Source organism: Pseudorca crassidens, chromosome 2, assembly GCF_039906515.1.
Source record: "Pseudorca crassidens isolate mPseCra1 chromosome 2, mPseCra1.hap1, whole genome shotgun sequence".
In the NCBI taxonomy this organism is placed as follows: Eukaryota; Metazoa; Chordata; class Mammalia; order Artiodactyla; family Delphinidae; genus Pseudorca; species Pseudorca crassidens.
Genome location: NC_090297.1, coordinates 150,954,201 through 150,972,156, shown reverse-complemented (window position 1 = coordinate 150,972,156; position 17,956 = coordinate 150,954,201). Strand labels below are relative to the sequence as shown.

General features: G+C 51.8%; 1 protein-coding gene across 4 annotated transcripts in view; it reads left to right on the top strand.

The window, feature by feature from the left end:
• The first annotated feature begins 17,292 nt into the window (after positions 1 to 17,292).
• CNTN2 (contactin 2) overlaps positions 17,293 to 17,956 on the top strand; it is a 31,540-nt gene continuing 30,876 nt past the window's right edge. For all 4 annotated transcript variants that reach the window (XM_067729266.1, XM_067729262.1, XM_067729263.1 and 1 more), the window contains exon 1: positions 17,293 to 17,524. The gene's annotated coding sequence lies outside the window, so the exon portion shown is untranslated. The remainder of the gene's footprint in view (positions 17,525 to 17,956) is intronic.

The following is a 17,956-nucleotide window of genomic DNA, read 5'->3' as shown; positions in this document are numbered from 1 at the left end:
TTTTCAAGGTAGAACGAGTGGTATAGGAATGTGCTCAGCCATGGAGACACCCCTGATTCAATGCAACTGACATGTGCTTGTGCACAACCACCTGTTAAAAAGTGCCGTGTTGGGATGTTGGGAGAAGGAAAGGAATGTGCAGTGAAGCTCTGCCTCCTAGCCGCTCCTCCTTTGCAGCCCTGCCGCCTTGAGATGTGAGAACACTGGCATATGCCCCGCCTTGTGCCTGACACAGAACAGACATTTCATATCGTTGAAAGGATGAATAAAACTGCTTACAACAAAACAAACCCCCCTCTTAATAGGCTCAAAGGAATCTCAATCAACAGGCGAGTAGAGAAGGGAAGGAAACAGAGAGGGCTGTGTTGGTTAGGGACACCGCTCAAGTTTCACCACGCCGCCTTTCTTGATACTTTGGCCTGTAGTTGTGCACATTCCCCCTGAGGAGTGGCTGAAGACCGTCACCCAGGCAGCGTGAGGATGCGCCCAGACACTGCAAGCCCCCTCCCTTTCCTCAGGTTAGTGTGGGGAGTAGAGTGGTTCTGCTTGTGTAGAAAGATAACTAGTGGTTTGTAGGCAGTAATGGGAAATGAGGGCAAAAAGATCCCCCTGCAAACGTAGACCCAAATCTCTCGGACAAAGAACCGCAAAGTAACTATCCCAGCCACCTGTGTTTATTCTTCCTTCAGAAAAGATCATTGACTTGAGGGGTTATTGCTTCATTAGATTAAAACAAGACCTTATTTCCGGGTCTGGCTCCTTCTGAATAACTCGTTGGGTTTATCACACACCACCTCTGAACCTCCCTATTCACTTATTGGAATATGAGAAAGACCTTATCATTCTCAAGTTCACAGATTGTCTCAGAAATTTGCTCCTTGTGTCCACTGGCACTGTCCCTCCATTAGTCCAAGGCCTCATCCTGAATTGACAGTGTCCTTGCCTCCTGTGTTGCATACTCCCCCTTGAAACTGTAGCCAAAAGTGTCTTCTAAAATACAAATCTGATCATGTCACTCCTTTACTGGAAAACTTCAAGTTTGCTACAATAACCTTGTTTGCTATAAAATAGGATAAAATCTAAACTCCATGGTTTGACATGTTAGACCTTACATCTGCAGCCTCATTTTTTTTTTTTTTTTTTTTTTTTACTACTCCTCACATATACCCTAAATTCTAGCCATTTCAAGCTATTTCCAGCTCCCCTGACATGCAATGATTTCTCAGACTCCTCAACTTTGGAAATTCAATTGAGCTCAAAAAGCACCTATTAATAACCTACTCTGGGCCAATTAATGACATAAAGTAAGTAGGATAGAGTTCCAGTCCTCAGGAAATTCAGACTGTCATGGGCGACAGTCAGGTAACAAAAGCAATGTGATAGTGTCCAGGACAGCGGGCTCAACACTGTGGGTTCAACGAATTATGGCCCAAAGGTGAGTCCGCTTGGAATATTCTCCTCTCAACCTTCCAGACCCCCCCTCCCTCTGGATAATTCATAATCCCTGGAGTTGATGCTCACAACCAAGCCTTGTAAGTCCTGATTCCAGGCTCTCATACCTCTCGAATCACCTTTCTCCTTACAGATCATCTCTCTGGGCTCCTGGAAGGCAGGGTGTGGCCTCCGTGCTGGGTCACACATCTTTAACAGGAAGTGCAGGTGACACTGTCTCAGGAAGTCCTCCCTGATCCTGATATGACCTCACAAGTACACACACACACACACACACACACACACACACACACACACACACATCAGCACGGTCTGGTTGAGATCCCCTCGCTATGCCCCCAGAACACCTATTTTATATCTCTCACTGGGGCTTGTCATATGACATTTATTGTCTGTTTCTTTCACTAAATTGTGACCATCCTAAGTGTAAGAGACCATTTTTTCACCTCTGTATCCACAGGCCAGTCTGGTACAGAGCAAGGACAAAATGAAAGAATATGAGTGAATAAGTGGATGAATGAATGACAGAGACAGCTTGTGGCTTTGAAGGAAAGAAGTGGCCAGGTGAATCCGAGACTTTTGTGTCAGCCTCTTTGGATATTTGGATTTTGGACTTGGATATGACATTTGGGGGGTCCACTGGCCCATTTTTAGAGCAGGAGCCCCCTCTCAAGGGGACAGAAGTGGAGAGATGAAGCGACCACCTTATTCGAAGAACATCGACCTCAATTTAACTGAGGCCAAACAAAGAGAGGCCCGCCTCCCTTCAGAGCCCCGGGAAACCCCAGAATATCTGTCATCCCTCATCCCTGTCTTCTGAAGGCTGCGCCTCCCAGCCCATTAGAAATGCTAATCTCCAGCGTGCAGTTGGATTAACTGACCCAGTGGGAGGGGACAAGTCATCTTCCAGTCTTTATTAAGAGTGAAGGCTATACCCGCTCTTGCCCAGCTGCCCCCAAAGGGATGGAAGCTGAGGATTCGTCATGGCTCCTCTCATCAAGTCAGCCTCTACCGCTCAACACCGTATTAGCTGGATGCGGGTGGGGAAGGGCCCATTTCAGCCACCCTCTCCCCACTTAATGCATCAGAGCCCATTTGTTTGATGCTGGTTCCTGCTGGAGCACGGACCAGGCCGTGGGCCTCAGAGCAATTTGGAGCCACAGCTGCGGCTCAGCGGCCCAGCTCCCCACCCCCACTCCCACCCCCCTTCCCAGAACTTGCTGCTGATTAGCCCCAGACCCCACGATAGAGAAGCACAGCTTTGTGTAGACAGGGAACAGTCTGGCAGGGTCCAGAAACACACTCTCAGTCCTGGCTCAGGCTCCGCAGGAACTCATTTTACCTACCCCAAACAGGAACTCTGACCCCTCAGGCTCAAGTAAGAGACCACAGCAGAGGGCGAGCTGTGTCTGGAGGGCAGGGGAGTAGTTCACTCTGAAACAGACAAACAAAATTACTTAGTATATATTTAAAATCACAGTTGCCCTCTAACAGGGCTGAATCCTATTAAATGGAGGGTCCATGATGAGTCTGGGTAGGGAGTTTGCAGATAGCAGCAAGAGAATCCTGCATGACAGAGGGGAGAGATTTGAGAACTCTGCAGCAATCCAGGGCAAAAGGCAGCGGAGGCGCAGAGACAGGCAGAAGGAAGGTTAGAGTGGTGGTTTCCAAGTATGGTCCCTAGACCAGCAGCATCAGAATCACCAGAGAATTTATTAAACTGCAGATTCTCGGGCCCCGCCCTGATCTACCGTCTCAGAAACTCTGAAATCTGTGTTTTGACAAACCCTCTAGGTGATGCTGAGGCAGACTGAAGTTTGAGGACCCCTAGACTAGAGGGCCACAAGGAGAAGGCGGGGCACTCTGGGATGTGGCCCTACCTGGCGCCCCCACATTGTCAGTCAAATCTACCCAGTTGATGAATTAGCTTCGTGTGAGTAGACGTTTTATAAAAACTAGCAAAGTTGGCGAATTCTACATCCAAATTGACGCAGGATGAAGCAGAGACCACAGGAGAATGTAGAGGTCAGAGCACAAGACCTCAGGAATTAGCAAAAATTACGGGAGAGGCTTTGACTTCCACAGACCATGGAATTGGCAGGCAACTAAGCCATTTATATGTAGATGTCAAAGAGGCAAGAGGGCAGCAGCTGGTATTTGGGTCACCGTGCATTTACATTAAGTGACTTAGGAGAAGAGTAACTAATAATGTTGACGCCGGCCAGCTGTGCAAAGCAGAGGGCTGCGCACTTTATGCAAATGTTCTCTTAACCTCACACCAGCCGTCTGAGGCAGGTAGCTTTCTATCCTGTCACTCATGAGGAAACTGTGGCTCCACAGGGCTGAATAACTTGCCCCAGGTAGGTGACAAAGCCAGAACCAGCTGTCAGGTCCGTCTGACTCTGAAACCTCAGCTTTCACTGCCACACTTGGGCATGAACAGGCATCATTGTGGAGAATTAGCCCTGGCGACGTGCTTCAAAGGTTTCATGCCAGAGCAGCCCCTGCCAGCTCTTCACAGGACCCGGCAACAGTTTATCCCTTCCTGCTCTGCGCTGCTGTAGCAGGACATGTGGGCTCCTGACTCCACCCCAAGAGAACCCAGGAGAGCTCAGGAGAGGGTTGGGGTGCCATGCAGCCGCTGGTCATGTGATGAGGGGCAGGGAAGCCATAGGCGCTCATCCTTCTGCAAGTCGGCCTTGAGTACCGAGAAGGAGCCAGGGCTCGGCAGACAGGGCAGTAAGGTCCTAGTTGTGTGACCTTGGGCAAGTCACCTAACCTTGCTTTCCTCAGTTTCTTCATCTATAAAACAGGGGTTATAATTGTAGCTACCTTTTAGGTTGTTGTAAGGGTCAAATTAGTTAAAATATGAAAAATGCCTGAAGCATAGTAAGCACTATATAATAATTTGTTAAATTTAGATAAATGAATGAATCTCCTTCTTCTGCCTTCTAGAATGTTCACCCTGACCTTGACTCCTTCCTTCAAAAGTCCTTCCCATCCTTCCAGCCAGGCTCAAACCCCTCCTTTCATAAGTACCTTGGCCCACAGATCTGTCTCTCTCCAAGGAGCTTCTCTTGAACTTCCTGCCTCCCCTTCCCCTTGGCCTTCAGCGTAAGTGCCCAACTTGTCCCCCCTATGCCTGGCCAGTCTACAGGCCTCTGGAGGGCACGACAGCAACTCATGACCTTTGTGGTACCTCATGCACAGTGGGTGATCCACTGATCTTTAGGACCTAATGGTCCCCGCAGGGTAAGCAGGCCCTCCTTGTATTCAAGCTGTCTGCATTACTGTATTCACTGCCCAGCTAGTGGTTTAGATTGTGGGGCATCAACTGGGCTGGGGGTGAGGGGGTGGGGAGGGTGGGGTGAAAGGGGATGGGAGCAGGCAGTTTTTGTCTTCCTAAAAGCAAGTTCACCACGTTCCAAGTGGTTGCATGTAAGGGCCAGTGATGAGTATTGAGAGCTAGAGGTTCATTCTACAGCCCCATTAATTAATTTTCCCAGAGTCCCCTAAGTGCTCTTGTCTCCCTTGAATGCCTAGGAACCCACTCTCATTTATTGGAAAGGACTGTCCATCTTTCACCTCCCTCCCTCCTGCCCCTTCTAGCTCCAGCCTGGATGTTAGGACACAGCACAACCCTCTACCCACCAGATAACCCACGTGGCAGAAGAGGATGAGGCTAGATGTCTGGAAGGCCTGGGTTTGTCCCAAGGGAGAATGACCACAGGACAGAACTCAGCCAATGTCCCCTCCATGAGCTCTCACAGCCCTGGTCCAGATGCAGTTGGATATAGTTACCTCCCTGGGGTCATTTCCCCTGAGATTTAGGAGCCCAATGCCCAAGCTCAGCACAGGAGAAACCACCTCTTCTAGGCCACAGGTATAAGACTCAGGGTTCCTTCCTGCTCAACACTGACACACCTCTCCCCAAGGAAGGGGAGTTTGGCAAAGACCATCATTGATGCAATCAGCTCTTAGGTCCAGAGGAGCTAAAATCTGCCATCCTTCTCCCTCCCAAGGTCCAGCAACAACCTCCATGGGAAACAAAAAACAAAAGGTCCTTCTTCCTGAACCACATGGGCGTCCTTCCCAAGTTTTCCTCAGGGCTGTGCCCTGGTGTGGCTGAGGTAGTCAAGGCCACGGGCTAACTGCTGGGGAGAGAATATGGGCTGGACTGGGTGTGCACAGGGGCCATTGGGGCAGTCTTTAGTTGGCAGGGTCCTTGGAGTCACCCCAGCCCCCCTCAGTTATGTGCATGCGGCTTGGACCCACAGGATGTGAGGGCTGGTGTGAGTCCTGGTCCATCCCCTCATCCCACGGATTCCCCACATCAAACGCTAAATGCAAACTGGCTCTGCCACACCCCCCGTGAATGCCCCGCCCTTGCCACACCCCCCGTGAATGCCCCGCCCTTGCCACACCCCCCGTGAATGCCCCGCCCTTGCCTTCCACGTTAGCTGAGGCCTCCTTGGGGAAAGCAGGCTCACATTTCAAATTATGGCCAACCAGACTGCATTTGAAAAGGCTGAAGGTTTTTCGAGGGGAAAAAAAGAAAAAATATATATATACATATACATATACATATATATACACACACAAACATAGACTCATTCTAAAGACAGGTAGAAATAGTTTGGGATTTTTAGCTGCCCTAGACTTCCCCTGGCCCTCTATCTCCCACCAAAGCAGACAGCTGGAAGCTGTTTTGAGTTTGGGAAAGTTGGGGGCAGAAGAGACAATATGATAATTCTCAGGAAACTCGTCTTATCCTAAACTGAGGAATATGTAGGTATAACTTTCATTCCCAGGAGCAGGTAGGCCCCAGACCAGGGCAGAGCCTCTTCAGCCCTTTCCTCCCACCCCCAGTCCCCCCACAACATCCACCCCTTTCCATTTCTGATTGTCCAGCCCCTCTTCAGAGCTGTCAGGCACACTCTCGCGGGTCCATCAGTGGCTTTTAAGGGAGCCTCTGGCTTTCATCCTATTAGTGAGGCCGGGAGTAATTACGACTTCATTAGCCAAATAGGTTCTTGGTTCAGAGACCCCACCACCACAGAACAAAATACACACCCGCTTCCCTGCATCTGAAGTCCGTCCCCTGGGGTGCCAGCTAACAATGTAGCAGGCTCCAGGGAAACAGGGAAGAGGGAAGAAGCCAGGGACGGCTGGCCAACGGGGAGGAGGCCGGCAGCCCCCCCTCTTCCGGGGCGCATCTGTCAGCTGGCTGGTCCCCCGGAGAGATTTTTGACAAGGAAAGGGATGGCACTCCAGCAAATGAGGAGCATGACCCCTTGCATCTGTCTGCTGCCCCTTGCCCTCTGGCCCTGCTCTCCTCCCAGTCATGACTGGCCATCGGTTGATGGCCAGTTCACTTCTCCGATGGACAGACGGGCAACTGCCTCCTCTCGGGGGCTCCCTGGCCGATGCCCAGGGCCTCCAGAGACTCGGAGTCCCCAGACCCCCCACTCCCAGTCTCCCGTCTATACTTCAGCTGCTGCAGCTCCAGGAACAAGGAAGCAGAGGGTCTCCCAGGCAAGGACAAAGCTGTGCCCCAGGACCATCTGTCCGGGGACCTTTATCCAGGTCTGGCCACCAGAGCAGGCAGGCAGGTCCCTGACACCTGAGATGGATTCCACCGCTCCCCTGTCACTTGTCTGACATCACAGTGTTAGAAAGTTTTTTGGGGATGGATGGACCTAGAGAATATCATACTAAGTGAAGTCACAAAGTCAGAGAAAGACAAATATGACGTGATATCACTTATATGTGGAAGCTAAAAAATAATACAAATGAAGCTATTTACAAAACAGAAACAGACTCATAGACATAGAAAACAAACTTACGGTTACCAAAGGGGAAGGGTGGGGAGGGATAAAATCAGGAGTATGGGATTAACAGATACACCCTGCTATATATAAAATAGATAAAAACAAGGATTTACTGTATAGCACAGGGAACTATATTCAATATCTTATAATAACCTATAATGGAAAATACTCTGAAATATATATATATATATATATATACCTGAAACTAACACAATATTGTACACCTGAAACTGACACAATATTGTAAATCAGCTATACTTCAATGTTTTAAAAAAGAACAAAAAAAAAAAAGGAGTTTTCTCTGGGTCTAAATTAGCTCCACATTGCAATTCAAACCATCCCCACTTAGGAAATTGCTTATCGTCCTTCTCTTTTCCTGTTCTTTTAATAGGTTTAGAAGCATAGAGTCTAATCCTCCTGCCTCTAAGCTGGACCCAGTGAACCTGCTCTAGTCTGACCCTTCCTCAGTTACTCCCAGCCACATGGTTTTAGTCACAGTCCCCTCCCTGTCCCAGGTAAGCATCCAGGATGAGGCCACACCAGCTCCGGCCACTCCTGCTGCCCCCACTCTCTACCAGGAGAAAGTGCAGGCTCCCTGCAGACCCTCAGGCACATGCCTCTTTGTCCGTGAAGCTTCCAGAGAGCGCTGACTGCTGCTTCTGGGGGCTTTGCAAGTAACAGCTGGTGAATTCTCATTCCTGCTGAGGGCCCCTCTGTTTGGATCCTCAGCCGGCAAGACACCGTCTGCTGAGGCTGGACCCAGAGACAGGAGGATAGATGGGATGACCTCCAAACAGCCCTGCCACTTACCAGACTCCAAGCTCCATGTACCCTGGCCCTGAATCTGACCTGACCCTGTTCTGCCCCCAGGCCCGACGCTCGGGCTCAGCCCTCCCTCTCCCTAATCCCAATCCACAAGCAGCCCAGAAGCCAGGCAGGAGGACCCCTGCTCTGTGCCCTTCCAAGGAAAGGGAGTCCCCAGAGGCCAGCCCAGCTGTACACACTGCGCTGCTGCTTGTGTTCCCTGAAAGCAACTGTCCTTTTGTTAATTTTGCAATTTCCCAAAGTGCCAGGAGCATCTCATCTGACAGTCACAGCATCTGTTCTTCTCACTCTCCAGAAGGTTGGGTGGGAGCAGTGCCAGCCCCTTCCCTGGGGCTCCCCCTGCCTCACGTTCCTTCTGCCAGTTTGGACACCCTGATCACCTGGTCCCCTGGGAGCACCTCCAGTTCCTCTACATCCCTGGCCCTGGCACCCCTCCCTATGACCTCAGCTGGCAGCCTCGATAACCATCTCCCCTTCTGAAACCAAGTTCACTTGCCCAAGCAGGTAGGCACCTGTCCTGTTCCTTAGGGGCCTATAGGGGAAGAGGCGATTCTTTCATTGGAGGCCCACCCAGGCCCCTAACAGGTACAGGAGACTCAGGGGGCCAAGAAGAAAGCTGGCCTGCCCACTGCCCCCTTCCCTATACACACAGTCCTTGGACTGCTCAGTTCCAGGGCAGTGGAAGTTCTGGCTGGGCCCTCAATCCAGAAGACCTACCAGGACTCTGGCCTGCCCTGTCCTGAGCTTCTGCACAGGGTTCCCAACCCCGGCACTGCTGACGTTTGGGGCTAAGTAGTTCTTAGTTGTGTGGCTGCCCAGTGCTTAATAGGCCACTGAGCAGCATCCCTGACCTCTACCCCCTAGATGCCTAAAACACACACCCCGCACACACACACACCCGTCGTGATCATGAAAACTATCTCCAGACATCGCCAAATGTCCCCTGGTTGAGAACCACTGAGCTAAGGCAAGAAAGAAAACTGACACCTGAACATCAGTGACTGACACCCCCCCACGTTTCTGATTCCCAGGCTCCAGCTGACAAAGGGATGGCTCAAACTAGGCACTGGCAAACATTTTCTGTGAAGGGCCAGATAGTAAATAATTTCAGCTTTGCAGACCATATAGCCTCTGTGGCAACTATTCCACTGCCAGTGCAGCATGAAAGTGGCCAGAAATACACAGATGAACAAGTGTGACTGTGTTCCAATAAATCTTTATTTATGAACGTTGAAATTTGAATTTCATATCCTTTTGTCAAATGTCACAAAACTTTTTTCTTTTTTTTTCCAACTATTTGAAACTTTGAAACACACACTTAGCACTTGGACCCAAGCATCTCAGAGGGATCACAACACCAGGACATCCAGGTTGGAGAGGGAGGTAGCCAAATGTGGCCCAGCATGGTCTCCTCTGCCCCATCCTGAACCCCAGAGTAGAATGGATGACCCACTAATCAAGCCATTTAACAAATATATATTGAGCACCAGATACTATGATGAGGATGCAAAGGTATAAGACACAGGGTGAGACACCCCATCCCCATACAGATTAGTGAGAGGGTTGCCTATGAGATGACAAGGGCACTGAAGAGGGCCACCTAGTGCCCGAGAGAGTGGGGGCAGATTAGGCTTCCTGGAGGTGGGACCTCAGGGCCAATCCTTGAGAGCAAGGAGGACTTAGACAGGTATACCGAAGGGAGAAAGATAACCATTTCAAACAAGGAACAACACTAAAAGAGTGAAATGAGAGAGTCCAGCCACTTCCAAAAAGGGCAGGCAGGTCAATATGCCTTGAGTGAGCTGGGGATATGCAAGACAAGGGCTGAGCTAAAGAGGGGCCAGATGACAATAGCCCGTGTGTCACAGGAAGGAGCCTGCCATCAACCTGGAGACAAGAGAAGCTGAAGAATTTTTAGTAGGAAAGTGGCATGATCTGATTTGCATTTTAGGAAGCTCTCTCTGACTGCAGTCTGGAGGGTGAATGGGAGGGGGCAAGACTGGAAACAGAAACCCTGGGAGGACAGATGGTAAGAATTCAGGTGAAAACGGGTGAGGGTCAGAGCTAAGACTGTGGGAGGGAGGCTGGGGCGGGTGGCGGGACATGTATAGGAGCGGCCCTTGGGAGGCAAAGTGGGAGGACTGAGTGGTTGGCAAGACACAGGAGTGAGGGTGAGGGAGGGAGAAGTCACAGAGGATGTGAAGGTCTGGGGGGTGTCATTCATGGGACAGGGAACCCAGGAGGAGAAGCAGGTGGACAGGGCAAAGAGGGATGTATCAACCAGGGTTCTCCCAAGAAACAAAACAAGTAAGATGTGTGTGCACAGGTGCATGTGTATGTACATATATACACACATACACGCACACACACACACATATGATTTATTTCAAGGGACTGACTTACATAATTGCGGGGGCTGGCAAGTCTGTTTTCTGTAGGCAAGCTGGCAGGCTGGAAACTCTGGTAAGAGCTGATGCTGCAGTTTGAGGGCAGAATCTCTTCTTCCTCAGGAAAACCTCAGTTGTGCTTTTCAGGCCCTTCAACTGACTGGATGAAGCCCTCGCACATTATGGAGGGTAACCTCTTTACTTAAAGTCAACTGATGGTGGATGTTAACCACATCTACAAAATACCTTCTCAGCAACACCTAGATCAGTGTTTGATTAGATAACTGGGTACTGTAGCCTAGCCAAGTTGACACACAAAACTGAACATCACGGGGGTGGGGACAGGGGGTTCATCCCATCTAGAGATGTGAGAGGCCCATGGGCACCCAAGTGAAGACTTCTGGCTGGCCGATGCAGGTCTGAGCCCAAGGATCCTTCCAGGTCCCTGTCACTTCTCCTCTGACAGTGCCTGACTAGCCCGGATCCCCACCTCCAGGTCTGTGTCTGCTCTAGGCCTTCCACCCTCCCTGCCACCCCAAAGTGAACTTCCCAAAGCATACGTCTCAGCCTGTCTCTTGCCGGCTCAGACCCCTCTGACCGCCCCCACTGTTCTCAGATAAAGCCCCTACAGGGCTCATAAGGCTCTTCGAGGACTGACCGCAGCTACTCCTCCGGCCTCACTTGTTCCTTGTTCCTTTAACTCCAGACATGCTGACCAACTCCCGCCCCAAACTCACTCACTGCTCTGCGGTGCTACCGCCGGGAACCACGCCCTCCTTGCCCCTCCCAGCGCATGCCTCATACAGCTGACCTATCTGGTGAGCTCAGAGCCTTCCTTCGGGACTCAGTTAAAATGTTTTCTCTATTCCTAGCCTCACTAGGCCAAGGCAGGTGAGGCTTGTGCAAGCCTGGATTACAGCACTCACCGGAATGTATTTTGATTATTTTTCCTGTCATCTCACCATTACACTGTGAGCTCAAGGGTTCATACTATGTCTTATTCTCCTCAGTGTCCCCAGCACTCAGTACGGTGCTTGGTACAAGAGGTACTCGATATTTGCTTGTTAAACGGATGGATGGATGAAAGGACGGATGTGGCTGGGTGCGTGGATACAACAGTTTTCTAACAACTTCTGGCTATCACTGACTGGGCACTTCTCTTGTTCCAGGCACTGTGCTAGGAACTTTAAGTCCAGAATCAGTCCAGGTTCTTGGTTGCAGGAAGCAGAATCGGACTTTGGCCGTCATAAGCAAAAAGGAAATTCACCAGAAGGTTATCAGATGGATCACAGAATCAGAGGAGGCTACAGAAGCCAACGCAGAAACGGGCAGAAACTGAGGGAGGCTAGCCCGCAGAGACACATGCAGGTCACATCTCAGAAACAGCCTGATCAGGATGCCACCGCTGGCATCGCCCACACTGGACACTCCCTCCAAGGGTGCCGGAAGCTTGAGATTCCCACTGCTCCCTCCACTGCTGTCCAACATGTGTACCTCACCTCGTGTGATCCACACAGCCCTTTAAGGCAGGTAATCTCACCTCCATTTTACAGACGAGGAAACTGAGACTTAGAGAAGCCTAAGGTCGCCAGCCAATCAACAGAGTGGATGGGGTTGGAATCAATAGCTGTCAGATGCCAAAGCCCATTGCCGTCCACTCCGCTCTGCACTGTCTCCTTCAAGGAGCACCACGCACCGTTCTTATATAAATGCAGTTCCCTGGACAGTGCTACACAGCAGCCCTGAAATTCCAATGTGCTAGCTTTTTTGTGGGGTATGTTTTTGGCCCTGACAACGTCAGCGCAAGAAGGCTGAGTAGGACTTCCCTGGTGGCGCAGTGGTTAAGAATCATCTCATCTGCAGGGGACACGGGTTTGAGCCCTGGTCTGGGAAGATCTCACATGCCGCGGAGCAGCTAAGCCCGTGTGCCACAACTACTGAAGTCCACGCGCCAAGAGCCTGTGCTCTGCAACAAGAGAAGCCACGACGTTGAGAAGCCCGCACACAGCAACGAAGACCCAACGCAGCCAAAAATAAATAAATAAAAATAAATAAATTAAAAAAAAAAAAAAAGAAGAAGACTGAGTAGAGAGAGGGTCTGTGCTCTGACGTGGGCTGGGGATGCTAGAAAACAGGGGCCTGGCCTGAGGCTCAGGGAGGCCTGCAGAATCTGGCCAAGGACTCCTAGTGTCCTCACCTGTCCCTTCCGGCTCCCGTGTTCCCAGGCTGCACGTTAGCCACCCAGGGCAGGCTTATGACAAGAACACTCAGAGGCCCCTGCTCGGCAGCCCCGCCACATCCAGGGTCACAATTTGGCTTTGCCAGAAGATTCCCCCACCAAGCATGTCCTCCTCAGACCCAGACGTCCTGGAGAGGCAGGGAACCCAAGCAGCCAATCCTAGTCCCAGCTGCACCTCCACCACTCTGTGACCTGGGCCCAACCTTTCTGGGCTTCAGTTTCCCTATGACTCAATCCTTCCTCTGCTGCCCCTGCCCTCCCACCCTCCCACCTCCCACACTGGCCAAATTGTTCATAAAAAAAGATCTCAGCTTCTCTGAGCTCTTCGCAGAGACCACATAAATGCAGGGCATTATTAGCACTATTACTATTAAATATTAATAATGACATTAGCACTGTCTATTATAAGCCTGAAAAGAAGCTCCGAGAAGCCCTGGGTTGAAACGGCTAAGAGAATAATTAGGCCCCTCCGGGCCGCAGACCCCTTCAGGCCCTCGAGCAAAATTAGGAAGGCAAATGTGGATGGAGTAGTGAGATTTCCAGCCCCCAGGGGGCTCAGTTCAACTTGGCTCCTCCTGGACCTGCGCAAATCATGCTCTTTCCAGCCCCCAACACCCTCATGCCAGGAATGCATTCCCCACCTCCGCTCTGTCCATCCAGGCCCAATTCAAGATGCACCCCACCCCACCCCCACTGATGGAAACCTTCACCCACCTCCTAGCTCCCTCTCTCCCCCCACCTGAACTGTCACAGCGGTTATTCTCCACCATTCATTCACCAGTCAACGAATAGTTATGTGAGTCTCTACTAGGCACCAGTCACTATGTTAAGCCGGGGGCGGGGGGCGGGGGCGGGGGGAAGAGACATCAATGAGATAAGCTCTGCCTTCAGAGACTGCAGTGGAGGGAATTGTAACCAGTATTTTGCATGGCACTTGTTCATACAAAAACTGCTTTTAAAATCATGTTTTATCCACATGTCCTTACAACTATTCTAAGTAGGAATAGGATTATTCCCATTTCACTGATGAGGAACTGGATTCTCAGAGCGATTAAGTGTCCTTCAGTGACCTGCCATCGTCATCCAGCTGGGAGTGACAGAGCAGAGTCCAGCTCTCTTGAATGTGAATCCAGAGCCACCCAACCCTCGAAGTGGAGAAGGGCTCAGCCTCGTAGGTGCCCACCCTCGTTACAGATGGGGAAGCTGAATCCTAAAAGCGTCCAAAGGGAAGTAGTGACGTTTATTGAACACCTACTATGTGCTTAATTCAAAGCTCACACCAACTCAGCGAGGTTTGTGTCTTAACCCCCATTTTCCAAATGGGGAACCTGGGGCTCTGAGGAGGTAAGTGGCTTGCCCAGGGCCACGCAGCCCAGAAGTAGCAGGATTATGTGTCAAGCTGGTCCTGTTTGAGAGCTTTGCCCAACCTGCCTGTCACTCTTCCCCAAAGCTGTGGATGGACCGTCCTGTTACCACCGTCAGACTGCTTCCGGAAAGGTTACAGGAACACTGAAGGCAGACCACATCCTGTGGCTCTTGAATCCCCCACTGTTCTAGGCAAAGACACGGCTCCATAAACACATAAACATTCCTGGGAGCTCTAGAAAAGGTCTGAAGCCTGAAACCAGAGGTAAAGAGGCTGGCGGGGGCGGAGGGGCGGGGGCAGGAAAGGCTATGTGAGGCTTGGCACTGAGGAGGGAGGAGATCAACACCTTCAGGGCCCTGGGGCCTGGCAAGGTCTCAGCTCCTCTCCACTGGTCCCCTGGGGCTGGCCCGAGGCCCCTCCTTGACCACTGGAGATCCACTGGTAGGGCCTCCGGAGGAAGGAGCAGATGGTCTGGGCAGGGTTGGGTGGCCCTCAGGATGCCTTCTGGGACCCCCCGCTCTGGGATCACCACATGCTTACAGGCAGATCAGTGACGCATTAGATTAGCTGCCTGATCATCTTCGGGTGGCCCTTCTCTGCCCCATCTGGACATCTGTGGAAACTCAGCTTGGAGATGAGGTGTCCCGCTCTAGACAACAGGGAGACACACTGATTAGCTACAGAAAGGAGAGGGGCCCTTACAGTCAACCGTGCTGAGGATTCTGGGATCTGACAGGCACCAAAAAAGAGTGAACTGTCCTGTCCCTTGCTTTGCCCACCTGAGAAGTGCAGGTGATGCGGGGCTGGAGCCAGACCAGCAGTCTCTGCTTCTCCACTTGTTTACTTTGAGCAGGTTCCTTAATCTCTCTGAGCCTCATCTGTAAAGTGAGCATAATAATAACAACACATACCCCCTTGGGTGGATAATTCAGGTAAAGCACTTAGTACAGTTCCTGGCACGTTGGAGACACTCAAGTTATTATTAATAATTTACACAATAATTAATAATACCATTATAAAATATTTTTGTCATTATCGAACTAATGGACCCACAAGCAAAACTCAGCCTGGACCCCCAAATGCTCAGCCCACTCTCTTGTCAGAAACAGAAGCACCGTAGAGGCCAGCAATGAGGAGCCTCCCAAACCACCCAGATCCATCCGAGATGAAACTTTGGGAAATGTTTCCCAAATCCAGTCCTAGGCTTAGTTTCACTTAGTTGTACTCCACTTAGTTTCACTCTTGTTTTCACTTACTGTGGCTGCTGGAGCCCACCTGGGCAGGGCAGGGCAGGCAGGTTGCAGAGGGATCTGAGAGCATCTTAAAGACCCCAGCCACCTGTGTCATTGGGACGGGAACTGTGGCCTCCCCAAGAACCCAGCTCCCACCACAAGGGCAGCAGCTGTCCTAAAACAGAGTCACAAAGACAGCAGTGTCAATCTAAAGCAATGCTCCTTGTGTGCATTTCCAGACCCTTGGCCCCTGAGCCAGCCAATGGCTGGTCCGTCAGTCCCAGGGCAGCAGCTGAGCCATCCGCTCTTGGCAGCCATCTCTGGTTGGAGAGAACTCTGAAGCCCTCTCCTCAGAGCCTGGGCTGACCTGGGCGGGGTCAGAGGGCAGGGCTCACCTCAGGAGCTCGGGGTCCACGTGCCAGCCCCAGGAAGACAGACAGACAGACAAGGACAATGTGGGCAGAGGCAGAAAAAGGAAGGACATCCTGGAAGGAACTTGCACAGCAGCAGTCCAAGTTATCCAAGAGACGTGGCTCACACAGTCTCCATCAGGAACAATGAAGACTATCTCCCGAGTTGGGAAAGCTCTATGGCGGGGCGGCAGGAGGACCGGAGGGGAGAGCATATGGGACCTGGGCAGGCATTCAGGCCTTGGAGGCTGCGCAGCAGACCCTCTTCCACACCACACCTCCTTCTCCCTTTCCAGGCCCTTCTCTGTGGTTCCAGGTCTGTCCCAAGCCCCTGTGACCCCCTCCACTCAGGAAGACATGGAGCCATGTCCCAGGCTTGACAGGTATGCTTATTGAAAACTCTGATGCTGGCCTGACCCTGCCAGCTGTTTCTAGCATCTGGACCACTCACCAGTCTTGTCTGTGCGAGCTGGACAGCAGGTGGACCAGCGGGGGTGAGAGAACAGTGACAGCCTGACGGGGCCCACTGCCACCACAGATGGCTTGTCCCTCCTCCTCCAGGCCCCAGCCTTCCTGGGCACACCTGCCACATGACAGGAGCAGAGCAGGAGAGATGTGTCACTCACCTGGCTGAGCACCTAGAATCTCAGAGCTGGCAGGGGCCTTGGCCATCTTTAACCCCTTCGGGTTACCAGTGAGGCTCAGAGAGGGCGGAGCACTTACCCTAGAACACACAGCCAGTGACTAGCAGAGCCCAGACTACCTTTCAGACATTCAGACCCCCAATCTAGTGAGCTTTTCATGACAATACACAGCTGGCTGATTGAAAATGGGCTTGGATCCATAAGCACTGATGTGAAAAGGTGCCCAAGATCTATTATATAATTTTAAAATATTTTGCAAATCATGATGTATTGTGTGATCCATTTGCATAAAATAATACTTATAACCCATGAAATTATATACATGAAAATAGTAAACCTGGAGGCATGTGATTTAAATTTGTTAAGGTACTTTCACTATCTATTTTTAAATTTCCTCTAATGTTCGGATATTTTGACCAAGAGCCCGTGTTACTTTTATAAGCAAGGGAAACAATAAAAATAAACACGTAAGGTGGGCAACGGAGGCAGCCCTCCACCCCACTTGCTTTGCGCCACTAACTGGGGATTTCTGATTCGCAGCCCTTCCTCTAATAGGGAATTTCTGGAGGAAACAAGGAGTTTGCCTCCATAGGTCTCTAGGGTTTGAGGATAGGAGCCACTTTCTTTTGCCTCCTCACCGCACCCCTCTCCAGCCCTTCCGTTCTGGCCTGGGCAGGGAAGGTGGGGGCAGGCAGGCCAGACAGCGCCAGGAGCTGAGCTGCCCATGCATTATGGAAGACGCGGGCGCCTGGCTCGCTCCCTAGCCCTTAAATGACAGCAAATGAGGTAAAGCCAGGAGGGTGGGGACGGGAAGGGGGTGGGAGGGGGGCAGAAGGAAGCGGTCTCCAGGGCCCCGAGCGAGCGTCGGGAGCCAGCCAGTGAGCGGAGCCTGGGAGAGGGAGGAGCACATCTTGATGCAGAGATGCTGCAGTGGCTCCAGCGCGCGCGCGCGCGCACACACACACACATACACGCGCGCGCGCGCCCTCACCCGCCACCGCCACTGCCGCCGCTGCCGCGCCAGGACAGCAGGGATCAGCTGAGGCTGAACTGAAGCGAGCCGGGAGGAGAGGAGGGTGGCCCAGGGGGCTATGAGCAGCGTCCACCTACCCCAGCCAACACCCTTCTTTCAGCCCAGGTAGGTGCCAACCGCTTTTGTCTCCTCCTGGGGCTTCCCAGGGCGCTGCTGTGGGCAGGGGCTCCGCGTTCAGTTTCCTGGCAACTTGGGAGGGGGCAGGGACAGGGCAGGAACCCCAGCTGGCTGGCAGGGGCCAGTCTGACTTCTCACCCCAGCCCCACAGGGGCCACCAGGACTGGAGATGCCCTCCGCCCTACGTGGGTGGCATCCTTCAGGGCCCTAGCAGGCCAAGCCTGGCCCGGAACCTGGACCCCAGCAGTGTGTCCAGGAATTCAAGCCACAGGCTGGTAGCAACAACTGCCTCCGGAGAGGGCAGAGGCTATGGGCCTGCCCCACACCCCTGGTCCAGGGCTTGACTCTCCATGAGGACAAGTCCCAGACCCTGACCTGCGCCCAGATATCCCTAGAAGGAATTGAGCCTGACTGCCCAGA